The sequence below is a fragment of the Girardinichthys multiradiatus genome, chromosome 24 (genome assembly GCF_021462225.1).
Source record: "Girardinichthys multiradiatus isolate DD_20200921_A chromosome 24, DD_fGirMul_XY1, whole genome shotgun sequence".
Taxonomy (NCBI): Eukaryota; Metazoa; Chordata; class Actinopteri; order Cyprinodontiformes; family Goodeidae; genus Girardinichthys; species Girardinichthys multiradiatus.
Genome location: NC_061816.1, coordinates 1697511 through 1718335, shown reverse-complemented (window position 1 = coordinate 1718335; position 20825 = coordinate 1697511). Strand labels below are relative to the sequence as shown.

The window sequence follows — 20825 nt, the reverse complement described above, 5'->3', positions numbered from 1 at the left end:
ACAAGAAGTGATCCAACTTTTAGAGCTGATTGGTGATCTCTAGATTATTTCTAATTCCTAATTTTGAGAATAACATTTTATCCAATGGAGTCAGGATTTAGACGGTGTTTTTAAGTGTCATCAATGCTGAGAAATAGAATACAATTTCAAATTACCATCAAAACTAGGTTTGATAAACCCTAGATTTACCCTGCAACTTCACATGAGAAACGTACAGCCTAGGGGCCCGTTTAGGACAAAGAACAACCAGTCCTAGAAGTAATGATATGGGTCAGATCTCAACATCAGAGATGTAATTCTAAGTGAAAAATTAAACTCAAATTTATACACAAAAGTGCCTTGCACCATTACTTTAAACACAGAACTGTACAAAAGTTAATAAAAATGTGATAACTGTAATTAAAGTCTAATAAACTGCCATCGAGCAGCGATTTGAGTCTAGCATTGTTGGTTTTCCTTCATCAGTTCTCTGGTTTCAAGTGTCAAAATATTTTTTCCATTCAATGTTTTTTCAATGTGCTTTAATTCAGGAAGCATCTTAGTAGTTTCCAAGAATTTAGCTCCAGTGCTCCTGTTGTCCAGAGGCCATTTTGATTTTTAAGCAACAGGACTCTTGGGACAGCTTTTCCCCATTAATTCACATTACCACCTTTCTGAATAAATCCATCTAACAATAAAACCAGTAACGTCTCAGTTTATTGGAGTAGGTCAGGTTGAGCGCATAGATAACTCCCAACATAGCTACACACGATCCAAGGCCCTTCATGATGATCACATGGTTGACAGATATTCCAGTATCTTCATAACCGTGCTTTTTTGTAACACTCCTTGTTGACACATAAATACCTATGGTGCATTTCTCCACTTCTCTTGGTATGTCATCTGCTTGGATGTCCTGAGTATGAAAAAAGAAAACTAAATTAGTTTCAGTAAAAATCTACAGTAAAACCCCCCTTCAAAATGAACTTTTGTTGAAGACATCTCAAGCTAAACATACAAAGATTTTATAACAGGTTATGTTGTTAATGTGATCAGTGTCCATGCCAAATTTGAGGATCAAGAAAACTTTGTTGGCCAAATAGATGTCAGCTGTAGAGATACGAATTTAAGTAAAACTGGCTCTAATACTCACATTTAAAAAACTGTGCTAGTCCTGGGAGTGATAAGAGTCATGTGTGACATCAGTGTCAGAAGTAGTTTCTGCCCTCACAGTTCTTACAACAGTAAACATCCACCAAGCCCGACACATTGAACAGCAATACCAGCATGTAACGTTTTACAGCACAGCTCAGGATGTAAGTTGCTGCTCTTGCATTGGTTCCAGCATCAAGCTGCTTTGACCAAATTTATGTTCATGTCCAAATTCAGACCATTCTTTATGAATGCAGAAACTTTTAGGCAGTTGATCTATGTAATACTTACACTTCCAGTACATTAGACCTCAATAGAAAAAACTGATCCCAAAGTAAAAACAAAAACATGAAAGAAATATTTTGACTTAAAGGAAATTATGTTGTGCGCTGTGAGCAAACGGTGGTGCATTTGCTAGCACTGTTGCCCTGCAGCAAGAAGGTCCTTGGTTTGAGCCCCGGCCTGGAGACTTTCTGCAGGGAGTTTGCATGTTCTACTCGTGTACGCGTTGCTTCTCCCCAAGTCATTCGGCTTCCTCCCACAGTCCAACAACTTAACTCATAGGTTACTTGGTCTCTCTAAATTGCCCTTGGGTGTCACAAAAACCTATGTACTGTATGGTTGTTTGACCTTTGTGTCTGTGTTGCCCTGTGATGGACTGATGACCTGTCCAGGGTCACCTCTGAAGATAGGCACCAGTTACCTTGTGACCCAGCACGGACAAGCGGGCATAGACAATATAGACAATGGATCAATGAATCGACCAACAGACAGACGAAAATAGCATTTAAGTGCTGTTAGCTTTAACTTATAAATACAGCCTTTAACTTCTTACACATCACTAATTGCATATGTTGAATACTATGGGAAGAAACTTGTGCCATCAGAAACTGAATTTGAATTGCTCAGACTGAATTTGTATTTGTGTAATTTGAAATTAAATGTTTTGGTTTCAAAATGAATTTCACTAAACTGAAACAGAATTGTATGGTTTGAAACTGAATTCATTTGCTTTTAAAATGTATTTCGTTGTATTAAAAATTCAGTTTGATTACTTTCTCTTTCAAGTCTGTAATCCAATTTCAGTTCAAAAATTCAGTTTTGTGTCACACATTCGGGTCCTTGAGGATAGCCTTAGATTAATCAAACACAGATTCATCGATTTACATTTCACATCAGGTTAAACTTCCTTTTGAGCTGAAGCAGTGCAGCTATATGAGCTTAGCGGATGTCAATCACCAAGTCAAATGAGCATCTATAAGAAGCGTCATGTAAACAAATGATGGTCAAAGAGTAACACTTATGCTACCTGTAGCTATTAGCTAAACATGCCAGATTAGTATAGTATGCCGCCGGTGTTACATCGGTCTGTGTTTCTCTTGCCTTTACCTCAGCATAACTTATGTTGCCTTGCAACCATGTTAGCGTGAAACGCAGAGCTGTGAAGTCGAACAAATGGAGCATTAAGGTTAATAGCGCTGTCTCTACTGTAAATAACTACACAATTTTTATTTACCCTTTTATATATTGATGATGGCTTATAATGCTGTTTTGTTTTAAAATGTTGTTTTATGATCTTGTTCATTATTCAGCCATTTAAAATGTTGAAAATATTTTTTGTGTTCATAGATATAAAAATCTAACACTAGATAAAATACATTGATGACAAATACCATTTGTTTAATTTATTCATAAAGCTTTCAACAACTTAAACACTAACATATTAACTTTAGGAACAAAGTTTAAATCAGTTTATTTGCAGAGTATAATAATAATAATCATTATTATAATAAATAAACCAAACATTAATATTAGATTTCATCTGACTGAATTATATCTGTTTAACTTCCTCCCATTGGGGAAACGCAGCGGGATTTTGATAACAATGTGCTGGGAGTCAGCTGTTCTCTGGGGGTTTAGCGCACCTCAACCACCCGGTCAGCTGACAGCTGGCGAGGCGAGCAGCTGCTCGGGCAGCGGACGAACAAATCGGCGCATTTGTGCAATTAAGCAATATCTTGATAAACTGATCAGATATTTTAGGTTTACACAACTACATTCTTGTCTAAAAACATTGTTAAAGTTCAATTGTTTCACAGAATGCGCAATATAATTTTATTCACAACTTTTCTTTCTCCTCCGGCCTTTGCTACTTCCGTTTGAACAATCTACTTCGACCCACAATGAATCATGGGATTGGGTGGGACACGGAGGATACACAGGACCCATCCTTCAAATCTGGGGATAAAAAGGATGCATTTGTTGGAACCTTGGAGATTGGACAGCATTCGTCGCCTCATCGAGGATGTTATCGGCCTATAAATGCATTCAAAAGAATGCAGACCTTAATTTGGACCCAGCAATAGTGAATGGCATCCGTGAATCAGTAAATCTGTGTTTGATTAATCTGTGGCTTCAATAACCTGAATGTGTGACACAAAAAACTGAATTTTGGAACTGAAATTGAAAGTAATCAAACTGAATTTTTAATACAAGCAAAGCAATTTTCAAAACAAACATGTTCAGTTTTAAACCATTATATTCAGTTTCAGTCAGTCAGTCATTTTCTACCGCTTATTCCATAGTGGGTCGCGGGGGAGCTGGTGCCTATCTCCAGCAGTCTATGGGTGAGAGGCGGGGTACACCCTGGACAGGTTGCCAGTCCATCGCAGGGCAACACACAAACAACCAAGCACACACTCATTCATACACCTAAGGGCAATTTAGAGTTACCAATTAACCTAACAGGCATGTCTTTGGACTGTGGGAGGAAGCCGGAGTATCCAGTGAGAACCCACGCATGCACAGGGAGAACATGCAAACTCCATGCAGAAAGACCCCTGGCCAGGAATCGAAACCAGGACCTTCTTGCTGCAAGGCAACAGTGCTACCAACTTCACCACCGTGCAGCCCATATTCAGTTTCAGTTTGGTGAAATTCATTTTCAAACCAATGCATTTAATTTCAAATTACACAAATACTGATTCAGTCTGAGCAATTCAAATTCAGTTTCTGATGGCACAAGTTTCTTCCCAAAGAATACAGCGAGTAAATGTTGTGTAATTCAGTTGGTAAAGGTTAAACATAACCCTATAGTAGCTTATGACTGGACCTTACCTAATTTAACCGGATTTTTATATTTTATCCTGATTTGTTGCCACGTCCTTTGTGCATGCTGGGTTGCACCTAGACACATATTTATTGCACACACACTTTATTGAGTTGAGTAAGTGTAGTATTGAGAATTCAGCTTTAATTCTCCGTCAAATCACACATTGACTTGCTCTCCGACACGCTAACTCTCACTATTTTGCAGCAGCAGCAGTATTTCTTTTCTTCTTAAATATGTGCTGATGTTCTCCATATGTCGTCATTAAAATTTTTAATACTATTGGTAAGAAATATGCTTTTTTAGGCTTCTTATTTCTTCCTGTTGCCATGGTGAATCATGTTATCTGCCATCCATTGATGAGGGCTTCTTATATACTTATAACTCAGGGTTAGCCTGACTCAGAGTTGATTAATTTGCCGTGGGGGGTCGGGACGGGAAGGAAATGTCGTGAAAATAAAGCTAAAACTAACGGCTAGCCGGGGAGCTAACATCAAGGGAGCGGTAACAATGGCCGATCTGGAATTGATCCTGGAAGAGCTGAAAGGATTTCGAAAAGAAAACAGAGAACAACTGGGAATGATAAAAGAAGAAATCGCCAAGGTAAACAATAGACTGGGTGAGGCAGAAGAACGAATTGGAAAGTTAGAGGACAGAACTTTGAACACAGAAGAGGTTTTGACCGACATGCTAAAGCTAAACATACAGGTAGAAGATAAGCTAATGGAGTTAGAGAGTCGATCGAGGCGGGAAAACATAAGGATCTACGGTGTTCCGGAGGGAACCGAGAATGAAGGCGCTACGGTGGCAACATTCATAGAAAGCCTCCTATGCGAAGGGCTAAAGCTAACCGGCGATATGACAGACCTCCACATTGGAGGAAAGCGGATAGACGCACAAAGAAGAAAACAACCACCTCCAGTCGAGATGACAGCTATAAAGAGAGGTTGAGAGCTTTCAGACGACCATCATCGGCTCCATCCGCCCCATCTACAAACCAGTAGGTGGGGAGCTGTAGATGAGCAATACACCTCATCTGCTGCTGTTACACTTTGTGGGTCCTGATCCGCCGCCCCCCTCACCCCCGCGGATGAGCGATGGCCACAGTTGAGAGGTGAGTTTTGCTCTGAGGCACGAGTGTCCCACAGAAGTACAGATCTACTGAGCAGTCAGGTTTGGGTTCACCTTCATCACGCACCCAAAAAGGGCCCCCTCACACCAAGGACATGAAGAGGGATCTTCCCTTAGAGTATCTTCTTAGATGCTCAATAGGGTCTAGTCTACAGACCCCTACATTGGAAGTTGAACTGAACACGTTATGTTCGAAGTTGGTTTGTGTGTTATTTGTTCTTTTTTTGCCAATTCATTTGTCAAATTTCTTTTCTTTTTTCTTTAGCAAGAGGCTTACTCGAATCTGGGGTGAAATGGTTGATGGGTTTACATAGATGAACACAAGGATTAAGGGGGCTTCCTTTAACATTAATGTGGTACTTAACCCAATTAAGAGAGAAAAAATACTAACAAAATTAAAAAGAGACCAAATTCAAATAGCTTTCCTGCAAGAAACACACCTAGATGATGCCGAGCATGCAAAACTAAATAAATCAGGATTTAAATATGTTTACTTTTCCTCACATGGCTCTGGGAGGCGAAGGGGGGTGGTGATTCTTATTTCTAGAGCAGTAAACTTTGAATATATTTCTAAACATAGGGACAAAGAGGGTACATTCGTTTTGGTTAACAGTAAAATTGATAATATTGAAGTCAATTTACTAAATGTATATGTCCCTCCGGGTAGCAACTGGAATTTTTATAGATCCATCTGTGATCTGATGATAACAAAATGTCATGGGTTTCTAATATGTGGTGGTAATTTCAATATCAGACTGAACCCCAAAAATGACTCATCCAATGGTAAACCTGACAAGAGCAACAATAGCAAAAAACTTAAAACTATACTGAAAGAAGCGGGAATAGTAGATGTATGGAGGGAGTTAAATTCCAATACACAGGGCTTCACTCACTATTCATCAAGCCACAATGTGTACTCCCGGATCGACTATTTCTTCATCTTTGGAAAAGACTTACATAGATTAGTCAAATGTGAAGTAGGTTCTGGTACATTATCAGACCACTTTCCATTGATTCTGACAGTTAACTTAGAAAGCAACAGGAAATCCACCTCCTGGAAGATGAACTCAAATATTTTAAACAACGGTGTAACCAGAGAAAAACTGCAATCTGAAATTAGATTCTACTTGGATTTCAATGACAACGGGGCAGTAACACCACCAATACTGTGGGATGCGTTAAAAGCTGTGATAAGGGGCAAGGTAATATCAATTTGTTCCTACGAGAAAAAATCTAGACAGAAGAGGTTCAGAGAATTGGAAGAAGAATTGATAAAATTACAAAACAAACACTCATTAACCTTAAAAAAACGAGATTTTAGACGTAAAAAGAAAATTAGATGAAATAAACAATGTTGAAATACAGAAAAAGCTTCTCTTGACTAAACAAAGCTACTACGAGACAGGTGGGAAATCACTAAGGCTCCTAGCATACAAACTGAGAAAACAACAGGCAGACAGCAATATTCATAAAATACGAAACCCCACAACAAAACAGTTAGAAACAAGCCCTGAAAGAATTAAACAATGTTTCCAAGAGTTCTATGAACATCTTTACACTCAACCCCAGGCAGCAGAAGATCGACAAGTTGATACGTTTTTAGACTCAATACATCTGCCTAAGTTTACAGATACCCAGAACAGTCATCTAACAGGCAGGATAACTTATGAGGAGGTAAAAAAAGCAATCAAGAAACTAAAAGGGAGAAAATCTCCAAGACCAGATGGCTTCACCCCTGAGTGGTATAAATCCATGCAAGACCTCCTAATCCCAACTCTGGTCAGGGTGTTCAATTGGGTGATGGAGAAGAACGAAATTCCCCGCTCATGGAGAGAGGCAATACTTTCTGTCATTCCTAAAAGAGGGAAAAGATAAACTAGAATGTGGAAACTACAGACCGGTAAGTGTTCTAAACATTGACTACAAATTATTCACATATATTCTATCAAAGAGACTAGAATACATACTACCGAAGTTAATACACAACGATCAAACAGGTTTTATTAAACAAAGACAAACCCAGGACAATATTAGGAAAACAATGCTTATCATGAAAAAGATAAAAACACAAAAAAACAGCTCTTTGATAATCAGCTTAGACGCAGAAAAAGCGTTTGACTCACTGAGATGGTTATTCCTGTATAAAGTTCTCAAAAAATTTAACTTCCACAATACCATTATTAATACGCTAGAAGCACTATATGACAAACCAGAAGCCCGTATTAAAATCAATGGGGACTTGACAGACTCCTTTCGTCTGCATAGGGGAACAAGACAGGGATGCTGCGCCTCGCCACTCCTCTTCGCCCTATTCATAGAACCCTTGGCCCAATGGATTCGACAGAGACCCGACATAAAGGGAATAATGACCTTAAATGGAGAGCAAAAATTAGCCCTGTTTGCAGATGATCTCCTGATAGCCTTATCACAACCTGCTCAAACACTCCCAAAACTAATGAACATGCTGGAAGAATATGGTCAGTACTCTGGGTATAAGATTAATATAAACAAAACTCAGGTGCTAAAATTTAACTTTAACCCAACAAAAGAACTGAAAAATGAATACAAATGGAAATGGAGTAGTGACTATATTAAATATTTAGGAATTAAAATACACAAAGATAACTCTCAGATGTTCGAAGTAAATTATCGCCCACTAATGGCAAACATAAAATCTGACCTCCAAAGGTGGAGTATAATTCCCTTTCTTAACCTGAGCTCCAAAATAGAATCAATTCGAATGAATGTTCTCCCACGCATGCTCTACCACTTTCAATGCATTCCACTGAAAATACCGCCCAAAACATTCCAAGATTGGGATAAGCTAATTTCCAGGTATCTATGGCAAGGGAAAAGAGCTAGGATCAAATACAAAACACTACAGTTGAGGAAAGAAAAGGGGGGAATGGGCCTCCCATGTCTACAGGATTATTATTATGCCGCCCAGATGAGGCCACTAGTTTGTATTGGTTCGGCATCATACACATCAGGTTGGAAGGAGGTGGAGGGTAGCACAGTGGGGGGTATTCCATTAATGGCCCTCTCGACAGACGATAAACTCCAGAGCGAACTGGGGGTTTCAGAGGACCCCTTACTGAATGGTCTATTTTACCCCCTAAGAAACGTAATTAAAATATGTAAACTAGAATTTGCATCCAGAATGTTACGATGGTGCAGATATGATTCTGATTTTGAACCTAATAAAAGTGACGACGGATTCAGGAGGTGGCTTTTGAGGGGCCTCACGTGCTACAACTCATTTCTCCACAAAGGGTCATTTAAAAGCTTTGAAACTCTATTATTAGAATATGGTTTAGAAAGGGCCGACTTCTATAGATACCTTCAGGTCAGACACTATTTTGACCAAAGTCTGAAACAATCTCCGAGTGATAGCAATGTTGGATTTCTGGAGGTCCTTCGATCATTAATGAAGCAGAGACAGTGCAATAAAGTGATTTCCGGATTGTACAATGGAATTCAGGTTTCAAAACAAGGGAATATGGACTACATTAAGAAGAAGTGGGAGGCCGGGATAATGGAACCGATCTCAACCGACACTTGGGAAAACATATGCCAACTTCAGTGGACCTTCACGGCATCAAATGTGTGGCGGGAGTTTTGCTGGAAGAACATTCTTTCTAGAATTGCGCCGCTCAAGGTGGCAGCAGGTTGGAGTAGCTCTGTTACTTTTGATTCTGATTTATTCTTTTTTGGGAACTAATCCTCTTGTGGTGGATACAGTTGATTTTTTTTGGACGACTGTACACTCCGTTGTTGGATGCTGTGCAGCTTGTAAGATTTTTCTTAATACTTTCTATTTTTGGACATTTGTTATGATGCATTGCCATGGCAACGGGGTTGTTTCTTACAACCGGGAGCAGCTGATTAATATCTCAAAAGCTCAAATAATACTTCAACTACAACCCCAAATCCCTAATGAGTTGAAAAGGAGACGCCGTGGATGCAGAGCAGGAGCTAAGAGAAGAGAGAGAAGGAGGAAGTTCAAACCATCTCTTCCGTTAATTATCATGGGCAATGTGAGATCGTTGGGAAACAAGTTGGATGAACTCCAAGCCCTACAAAGGACCCAGCCAGAGTGCCGGGCATGCAGTATCATGTGTTTTACTGAGACATGGCTGCAGGATCATATCCCCGACTCTAGTGTCTCTCTGCCGGGCTTTTTAACCATACGAGCAGACAGAGATTTAAAGAGGAGCGGCAAATGTAAAGGAGGTGGGCTGGCAGTACTTGTGAACAACAGATGGTGTAATCCAGGACATGTTACTGTGAAGTGTCAACTCTGCAGTCCAGATATTGAACTGTTGGCAGTAAGTTTTCGTCCATATTATTTACCCAGAGAGTTCACCAGTGTTATTTTGGCAACAGTTTACGTTCCACCTTCCGCTGTTGCCGACACTGCATGCGATGCCATCAGCTCAGTTGTTGCTAAGCTACAGACACAAAACCCCAATGGTTTTGTGGCAATTTCTGGTGATTTTAACCATGCTTCACTCTCTGTTTCACTTCCAACGTTTCAACAGTTTGTCAGCTGCTCTACCAGAGAAAACAAAACATTGGATTTGTTTTATGCAAATGTCAAGGACTCATACATCTCTACAGCAAGACCTCCGCTAGACAAATCAGATCACAATCTTGTTTTTCTCTGCTCAAAATATAAGCCCCTTGTTCAGAGGCAACCTGTAATAAAGAGGACTGTGAGAAAATGGTCACAGGAAGCTGAAGAAGCTCTGCAAGGTTGCTTTGAGGCTACAGACTGGGACGCACTGTGCCAGCCACATGGAGAGGACATCAATGTCATGACTGAGTGTGTAACCGACTATATAAACTTCTGTGTGGATAACATCATCCCCACCAGAACCGTGAGATGCTTCCCCAATAACAAACCTTGGATCACCAGTGACCTGAAGGACCGGCTTAACAAGAAAAAAAGAGCCTTCAGAGAGGGAGACAGATAATTATTGAGGAGTATACAGAAGCAACTTAAAGTCAAGATAAGAGACAGCAAGGAGGTGTACAAGAAGAAGCTGGAGAGCATGCTCCAGCAAAACAATATCAGAGATGTGTGGACAGGGATGAAAAAGATCACAGGCTTCATGCAGAAGGATGATCAGACCGATGGTCTGGACAGAGCCAATGAACTGAACCTATTCTTCAATAGGTTCAGTTCAGAAACAAGCTCAGCATCCTCCTCTCCTGCTCACAGCCAAACAGACATTCCACCCTCCTTTGACCCACAGGACCCACAGCTGTCCAGTAACACCTCACATTTTTTATCTTCCACTGCAACCCTAGACCCTTCTGCTTCTACATGTTTGCCATCAACCATATCAGTAGATGCTGATGCTTCCTTTGCCTCCCCCTTCCACCTGTGTGTCTCAAGAAGTCAGGTGAAGAGACAACTGGAGAGACTGAATAGGAATAAGGCTGCAGGTCCAGATCATGTCAGCCCTAGAGTCCTGAAGGCCTGTGCAGAGGAGCTCTGTGGGATTCTGCACCACCTCTTCTGGCCCAGAAGAAGGTTCCGGTGCTGTGGAAGACCTCCTGTCTTATTCCGGTACCAAAGAAAACTCACCCATCAGTCCTCAGTGACTATAGACCTGTTGCCCTGACATCCCACATCATGAAGGTCCTAGAGAGACTCCTGTTGGCCCACCTGAGTAAGCAAACAGTAAACCATCAGGACCCCCTTCAGTTTGCTTATCGCTGTGGAGTTGGAGTTGAAGATGCCATCATACACCTGCTTCAACAAACCCACTGTCATCTGGATAAAGCCAGCAGCACTGTGAGGATCATGTTCTTTGATTTCTCCATTTAACACAATCCAACCTGATTTGCTTTGTCAGAAACTCCAGAAGACTCAGGTGGAGGCCTCAACAATCTCCTGGATAAAGACTACCTGACAAACAGACCACAGTTTGTGAGACTGAAGGGTTGTTAGTCTAACCAGGTAGTCAGCAGCACAGGAGCACCACAGGGGACTGTACTCTCACCATTCCTTTTGTTATGGAATTTTCTTATCAAAGTGGGTAGAAGTTGACTCATAACAAGAGAAAATCCGGACTTTGTCTTTATAAGTTTTATTCAAAGGCATTCAGCGTTTGAATGACTCTGTCACCAAGCAAGTCAGTTGAACAGAGCCCCGAACGCTATTTTCACACAGTATTTATACCAGAACAAGACAATGTTATCTCAACTGCAAAGAGTCCATGTTCATGACCCCAACCCTTCTTCAGTTCAACAGTGACAAGGTTATCTAGGAACAGACCTAACTGCCCTTCCTGACATTGTCCTAAAGATGGGTCTGAACCATCAAACTTCTGATAATGGCTTTTACAGCTTCTTCCTCTAACACAGTTCTGAGGAGTAAAAAAGGTTATACACTGTGAAATGCTTACTGCAAGAATTTCCATTACACTCCCTTCTTTTGATTACAAGATAATCACAACTAAAGGAAAATTCTTCAAAACCATCACCCCTCTCAGCTAACAGATAATCCAAAGCCATTCTAGTTTGTAAACTCATAGTTCTTATAGCCTGCTGCTTCGTAGTTAGAACAGTGAAACCTTCCTCAGATAAAGCAGTAAGATTAAAAGTTAACACAAAAGGATCTGGAGCCAAATATTCTGAAATAGTATAAGGATCAGTTCTGATAGGACATGACTCAAATTTATGTCTGTTGATTAAAGCACATACAACAGATATAATAGGTTCGCAACCTACTGTCTTCCCAAGGAAATAAGGTGTACTTTCCCCCTGTGTTATACAAATATCTGGACCTTTAATCGGATTTCTAATACCCCGAATTCTATAAAGAGTTCCTGTAGACGCACACGTTAAATTAATCTCACTAGAAAATCTACAAACATTTCTGCTTTCCCGTACAGTATAATTCCTCACAGTTTTGATGCATCAGTTGCCACCAAACATTATCAGTATGATCATAGTAGTCAGAAAAGTGATGAATCTCTCTTCGAATCCGCTGATGAGTATTATTAGTCAGATTAACCACACATTGTCTTTGCTGTACCTTTCCCAAAATGAACACAAGAGTTATAAAAATACTTGCAATACCAATCATTAGCATCAGAACAGACCACCTTCCATTTAACTGCATTGTGACCTTGAAGTGGAATGTCCTTTCTTCTGGTACTGAAAGCAAACAGTTTTTTCTCAAAGAAAACAAATTATAAACAACTTAAAAAAAAATAAAAAATTCTGCTGCCTCTCCTGAGTGGCTTCAAGCTGCCCTGTTACCAGTCTGGTACAGGTGGGCGGTCATAGGAAGCTCCTCTAGAAATATATTTAGAAACAGGAACTTTAACCTGCTGGAAGTTAGGCTTCCATAGTCCAACTAAGCAACAGTGGAAATGAACACATTCAAATTTGTAATAATACCATAATGATAAATATCAAGCAATAAACATAAAAGTTAGATAAAAGCATCCGAGATTTCCTCCTCAGAGTCAGTCTTGCTGTCAAAGTGGGAGGAAAGAATCTCTCACTGTGGTGTGTGTGCAGTGAGGCAAATGACCTTATGATTTCTAACTTTCAGGCAATGCGATGGCCTTAAGTAGATTCTGAAATAACGTTGCACTGCCCAAGGGATTATTGTGCCCTTGTAAGAACAGTGTTCTTCAACCACCTGTTCAATCACTCGCCAGTGATCAGCTTACAGTTCTTTGTCTTGTGGTGGTCTGCTGTCCTCACACCTTTCAGCCGTGGATGATCCAGTTGGAAGATGACTTGTCCTGGAAGCCAGATGAAGCTGGAGGAGCTGGAGCTTTCCTGCAGCTTTCCTGCAGCTTTCCAGGGTGTCTAGTAGGATCTGATATGGGCCATTCCAGCCCTGGACTTCCTGTGTTTTCTCCTAAATTCTCTGACCAGAATCCAGTCGCCAGGAATAAAGGACTGGAGGGTGGAAGTGGCTGTTTCTGGTAATGCAGCCTTCACCGTCTGTGAAACTTGAGAAAACACAGTGGACAGGTTTTGACAGTAAAACAACATCCTATCTTCACACAAAGATGTGGAAGAAAAAGATCCTGGCAATATCCCCATGTCCAAATTAGGAGACCTGCCACACAGCACTTCAAAAGGACTGAGATTTGCCTGTGTCCTTTGTCTCAATCTCATATAAGTGAGAACAATAGGTAGAGCCTTCACAACACTTGGCTAATTTTCAATTCAAAGTCCCATTCTCAAACCTAAGTGCTTAACTACATGAACTTCATCAAAACATCCAACAAAATCCAAATAATTGATCTTCTGACTTCACCTGATATACTAGCAATGACCATCAGCTAAATATTCTGAATATCAAAAATGTGACATGATGTTTGTGGAAGGTCTGATTACAGGTCAACATTTCATAGTTTCAGAAAACCCAAAAATAATTTCAAAAATGGTCTAATCTGTGGAGATGTAAAATTTCACAAAAGAATCAACACCATAATTTCAGAGAGGTTTTCAGAATGTGGTCTTAGGGAGCTATGCATCATTTATATAAACAAAGTACAACGTCTCTCTCGCATTGTCACTAAGTTCTCACTGGAGGTCTGAGCTACCCTTTTTCCCATGAGTGATACAACGTTTGGAACCCCATGTTGCTTTATTTTGACATTCCCCTCTTCTGTCGCAGGGTCCAACCCATGCGACAATCCAGCAAAAGTTTGTACAAAAATGTTTTAGTAACCAAGATCACATTACATAGAACCAAAGAAATGAATTCTGACATAACTATGTGTCACTATGAATTTAACGAAAGCAACATAAAGAAAATCCAGATGTTTTTAACTGCAATTCAGTTCCATTAACAACTAAACACAAACTTTAGTTATTCAGTTCATCAATGTCTCACTTAGAAATTAGTCACATATCATCCTGATTTGTCTTGTACAAAGATGAATATTAGATTAATGGACATCTAATGTAATTCAGATGCATAAACCCTACAAATTTTAATTTAACAAATAATTCCCGCCAAGTATAAAGTCATGACTCTGATTCTTTATCAAAAATATATATTCCTTACTTTTGCATATCTTGAACTGTCAGCTAGCTTAATGGTACCAGGGAAACTTTCAATCTAATAAATCACCAATGATTCTGCATGCAAAACTAATTCTTCAAACTAGTTTAAACTATTTCATTAACCTTTTAATAATCAAACACATAAATCTAAAAGTCATGCTACATCCTTAATTATTATACAAAAAAAAAATAAACATGTTTTTAAGGCAACAATCACTACAAGCATTTTGATTCTATTGTCTCTTAAACAGTGTTAAAACTTAGGAAGGGAGGTGCTGAGCGTCACCATGACAACAAAGGCATGAACCAACCCGGTAGGTGGGCGGAGTCAGGCAGAACTAACCTCTGATTGGCAGCCTCAGAAACAAGCTGCTTCTTAACTCTCCTGAAAACTGAAAGTTTAATCAATCTGGGATTTAGAAACATTATTCTAAACATGGATTGTTGTTTCATGCAACATATAATCAAACATTCATTCCAACAAAACAAAGACAAAACATCAAAGACAGACAAATGGCCAAATTTGAAGCTTCAAGAATTCAAAGACATTTTTAACAATCTCTTTTCAGAATATGTTTTCTCAGCCATATATTTTAATGCTATAATTGATCAATTTTGTTATGACAATCGTCAGGATCCTTTTTTAAAAAAAACGAGTGCACATATTCCAAAAAATCTCAAAGTATTTAGAAGCACAGCAACAGTTTTCTCTTATATGAATCCAAATTTACTGATGCTGAAACCTTTTGCTAATTCTTTGTACTGTAACTCTGTAATAATAACTACAATCCTGAGAGTTATTGTTATAATTCTCTTTTTGTTTGGCTCAATTTGATCGCAGCTGTATTGCAGAATTTCAAGTTAAATGCAAAGAAGTATTTTTAATTTAATTCAATTCAAATTCAAAGATACTTTATTGATCCCCGAGGGGAAATTAGAAAAGTCAGCGTTGACATTTTCATGTTATACCCAAACTAAACAAAACTGCAGTGTTTGACTTAATCATAAATTAAGATAAGAAGCTTGTCTCCAAACTGGACTTTTTCTCATTTTCTTTAATTTGGGCTATTTAAATTTTGAGAGTTGGGGAGAACTTATTACTAGAACCCCTCTTTAATAATCCAAATGGTGATAAATGTTCCAATATTTTATCTCTTAGTAATCTGAAATCACCTTGTGTACCTTTGTACTCATATGTATTCCTTTAATCTTTAAACCCTAAGAAATCAAACAAGGAGACTTGAGTTTGAGCCGACCATCCTCTTACTGTTAAGAGGGCCTTTATTTATTTTATTTTCCTAAAATGAAGGATTTTACTTGTCTTGATTCTGTTACAAAAATCCTAACCTTGGTTCCAAAACTAAACTCTTCAACCCCAATCTGTGTTCCCCAGAGTAGAAATTTTTGAGTATTATTGCATTTCAAAGCCACCAAATGACTGGAACTCATCATTGGCTTAGATCTATTTTAATAAGTAATCATTCTACCTTTAATTAAATATTATAATTTCATGGACCCAAAATCTATGGCTTACAGGCTTCAGGAGTCCAGGAACCACAAGTTGAGTACTACTGCATTGAACAATGGTGTTAACTTTCTGCAGAGATTGAAGGATTGGCTAAATATATTGTTTCTGCTTGGACCATAATCAGATTTAAAATTATTAGTTCACAGCTCCTAATTTACCTCAGATCATATTTGCTTCTGACCCAGTTCATAAGAAGCTTCAGACAAACATTATGCTAAAAAACCAAAAACAAAACAAAAAAAACACATCTGTTTTAAAATAAAGAAAAAGCATGCTTAAAAAAACTTGTTACTGTGGTGAAAAATAACTCCACGGTTCTGAAGGCCTTTTCATGCAGAGTCTTTTAGGAAGCATGAGATTAGTTTAATTTTTGTGTGGTACCACTGTCCAATCAGATTCTTTCTAAATAACCCCATTTTTCATTCTCATTTTAAAGGTTTGTTTTACCAAGGGAAATGTGTTTAACAAAACCAATTACTCTCAAAAGTTTTAAAAGATTTTTAGCTGGTGATATCTTAGAAAACAACAAGTGTTTTAATATTTCTATGCAACACAGAACTGATCAGGTGTCCTTTCCTTCTCCAAAGGGAGAAAAAAGAACCTGCAGAACCAAACCTTTCATAGGTTTTTGTCAGGACCTGATATAAGGTACAGTGTAAATCAACACGCTGCATGAATCAGAAGAGGGAAGAAAAACCTAACATAACCTCTTCCCAGCAGCTGCTGTGAAGAACAATGAATTTGTACTTTCCATAAGCGTCAGTTAACACTTGTGGACAAAAACTGCACCAAACTGTAAATACTGTGTCAGAAACTGTATGAAGACCATCTGCAGTAAAACTAAGCCTGTTTTAATGAGGTCTCTACCCATTTATGGGATACAAACTCTGACAACAGAAAATAATACCTGAAGGAGAAACCCATCAGGTTTTACGCATGCGCTGGGTTTTAAAAATGCTCCTTCATGAGATCTCTCCTGAGAATAACATAGAAACACTTAGTTACTGCTGAGTTTTGGAGATGTTGTAACTTCCTCTGCTTTTAATAACTTTTAATAACTAGAATAATTGACCCTGAATATTCCACGACGAAAGAGAACTTGCTTCTCTGAAAGAATTAACTGGAAAGTATCAAATGAACTAAGTTATCACCTTTTTAAAGATACTTTTCTAACCCTAAAATAATATTTTAATCCGCTATATCTGTCAACGTCAAGCAAGCGTCACATGAGCAGCGGTTAATAAGCGTTCTTCATTGCAGAAAATAGGAAAAGATTTATGCAAATGTGTGTGTGTTTGTACGTTACCCCCATCAGTTTCTTAATCGCTCCAGAGTCAGACTGTCACACAGTCCTTTATCAGTCCAAAAAACAACCAGGCCCTTCCCCGGTCTGTTGGTGAGACATTCAATCATTCTTTGTCCACTTTAACTTCTCCAGGAGGGAGAAAGAAGAAACTTTGCTCCGGTTTATCTTCTGCCCGCACAAGATGCTTTCAATATAAATCCAGTGTATCGCTCTTCTGGCTCTTGCAAACAGCATGGATCTTTGTCCATCTCAGAGGGTCCAGATTTCTTCTGAGTTTCGTTTTTTTTTTCTTGTAGAAAGTCACACTGCGATTTTCAACATGCAGGAAGGCAGATCTCTCTCTTTCAGGCCGTGCTGGAGAAGCGTCTCTGGTGTAGTAGCCATGGAGAAGGGCAGGTTTCTAAAATCCAGACTCAAAAACGCAGATGTTGAACTTAAATCCCATATATGTGTGTATTTGTGTGTGAGAGAGGCAGAAGAAAAGTTTAGTATAGGTTCAGATTTTGTACAAAGAAATATTATCAGTCAGTCAGTCAGTTGTCCCCCTGCCTGTCACTTCCTTTCACAACATGCACTATAATCCTTTCTAAAACAACTTTCTTTTCGCATCTCTAATGTCCCTTTTCACTTTTACCTTCTTTACCGACTGATCGCAATATTTAAGACAAACAAAACTTCCTTCAGGAAAGTTTTAACTCTTTAACCCCTTAATTGATGCACTCTGTGCTTTTTAATCTTTTCTTATGTTTTTTTTTATTTTTCCATCAACTGTTTTACTTGAAACTTTTTAAACTATTTAACTTATTTACACTCAAACTTCCACGCTGTGAAAAACCAAACTTATCTTCCAAATTAAAGCACATTTAACACAATCATCCCCACTTTTTCCTTTCATTATTTTATAAATCAGAGTCTGAAGAAGGAGACACCCCTGATGCCTCAAGGTTCCGGAACCATTTTTTTTTTTTACCTGTTCAGCGGCACGTCTGCCCACTGGCTTTTCTCCTTTATGAGGTGTAGAAAATTGCTAAAAACCACCCGCAAAACCCTGTGTTCTGCTTTATCCCATCGTTACCAATGAGAACCTCCCTGCAATTCCTTTTGCAGGGTAACCGGGCCCTCAGCTGATGTCCTCCCTCTCGCAACTCTGGAACCTAATTAATTAGTTAGGAGATGATGGTTAATGTGTAATAAAAATAATAATATACATTATATCATACAGAGCAACTTCTCACCCAGATATATTTGACGACAAATTGTTCGGATCTAATCGTCCAGAAGCCGCAGGCGGGGATGAGAACTCCCCTCCGTAAAATGGAAGTGGACTGAGAACAACTCTCAGGCTGGCCAGGCGTCCATGTCCCCTCCTGCGGTCTCCTCTGGCACGTTAGATCCTGTTTTTAGATCTAAGTTTTATTCAAAGGCATTCAGCGTTTGAAGACCCTGACACTGAGGTTAGTCAGTGAAACAGAGCCACGAACAGAAATCACAAACAGTATTTATACCAAAAATGAGGGTGTTATCTCAACTGCAAAGAGTTTTAGAAATATGGCCCCTAGACCCTCCCCGGGTCAGAGTTAACAAAGTTATTTATGAGGGCACCCATCTACCTTCCCTTAAAATATACACTTCAGGAAGTGTTAACCATAAAACTCTCCAGCATTTGAATTTAGAGTCCATCTGCTCTAAATAACAGAACACTAATAAAACACAGAGGTCAGAGGAGAGAGGTGAAGGGAATATCAGAGCACTTTAAAATAATTTTCCATTACAGTCCACTGTGTTTTCTCAAGGGCATGGTCAATGCAGCTAGCTATCAGGAGATTTTGGAGCACTTCATGCTTCGATCTGCTGAAAAGCTTTATGGAGATGAAGATTTCATTTTTCAGCACGACCTGGCACTTGCTCACAGTGCCAAAACCACTGGTAAATGGTTTACTGACCATGGTATCACTATGCTCAATTGGCCTGCCAACTCTCCTGACCTGAACCCCATAGAGAATCTGTGGGATATTATGAAGAGAACGTTGAGAGACTCAAGACCCAACACTCTGGATGAGCTAAAGGCTGCTATCGAAGCATCCTGGGCCTCCATAAGATCTCAGCAGTGCCACAGGCTGATTGTCTCCATGCCACGCCGCATTGAAGCAGTCATTTCTGCAAAAGGATTCCCGACCAAGTATTGAGTGCATAACTGTACATGATTATTTGAAGGTTGACGTTTTTTGTATTAAAAACACTTTTCTTTTATTGGTCGGATGAAATATGCTAATTTTGTGAGATAGGAATTTTGGGTTTTCATGAGCTGTATGCCAAAATCATCCGTATTAAGACAATAAAAGACCTGAAATATTTCAGTTAGTGTGCAATGAATCTAAAATATATGAATATAAAATTTTCATCATTACATTATTGAAAATAATGAACTTTATCACAATATGCTAATATTTTTAGAAGGACCTGTACGTGTAGAGATTTCTCCAGATTCTTGGAATCAGGTAATAATATTATGGACTGTAGAAAATAAAATCTCTAAATTCCTTCAATTGTACATTGAGAAATGTTCTTAAACTGTTGGACTATTTGCTCACTCAGTTGTTCACAAAGTAGTGAACCTCGTCCCCTCCTTGCTTGTGAACAACTGAGCCTTTCAGGGATGCTCCGTTTATACCCGATCATGACTCTCACCTGTTTCCAGTTAACCTGTTGACCTGTTTTTGAATGTTCCAAGCAGGTGTTTTTGAGCATTCCTTAACTTTTCCAGTCCTTTGCCAGTCCTATTTTGTGGAATATGTTGCAAGCATCATATTCAACATATTGTCAGAATAAACAATGAAGTTTACCACTTGGAACATTAAATATCTTACTTTATGGTGTATTCAATTGCATATCGGTTGAACAGGTTTTTCAAATCTACATATTCTGTATTTATTTATGTTTTGCATGATATCCCAACGTCATTGGAATTTAGGTTGTAATATGATCCTTAATGTGGAAACTGAAACCCTTCCTGCAGGTGTTTTATGGTCAGATGAAGGTTTTGGACCAAATATTCCTCAGGAATCTGGTGGCAGCTCTTGATAACGTCGTCTTTCTGCCACATCCTGGTCTCCAGCTGTAGCAACTGTTTCTGTGTTTTTCTTTCGATGTTTCCTGACCTGGTAGCTGCGGCATCAGAATGGGGGATAAAATGAGATGTTAGACAATCACCATCATAGTTACTGGTGTGTGGACACTAATGGTAACGAGATGAATCGGTTTCTCATCTATATTTTCATAATCAAGCTGCTTGTGGGGAAGAAGTCTAACTGGGAGGAGGAGTGGTGGACTGGTCAGAACAAGATGGATTCTTTAAGTGTTCAGTAACAACAACAACAAGCATCACAATGACTAAAATCATTCATGTTCTGCTTTACCAGCTGTGATAAGTCAATGTTCTGCTGGATTTCTCTAAATCTGGATTCAGGACCAACTTTTATTCTCCTCCTGCTGTGAATGATGAGCTGAAAGAACATTGAAAGAAGAGGTTCTTAGTATTCAGACCATAAACATCACTGATACACCTGGTTACA

General features: G+C 39.1%; 1 protein-coding gene across 3 annotated transcripts in view; it reads right to left on the bottom strand.

The window, feature by feature from the left end:
* Window positions 1-20825, bottom strand: part of LOC124861391 (NACHT, LRR and PYD domains-containing protein 3-like) — a 923911-nt gene that overhangs the window by 582368 nt on the left and 320718 nt on the right. The gene's annotated exons all lie outside the window — the stretch shown is intronic.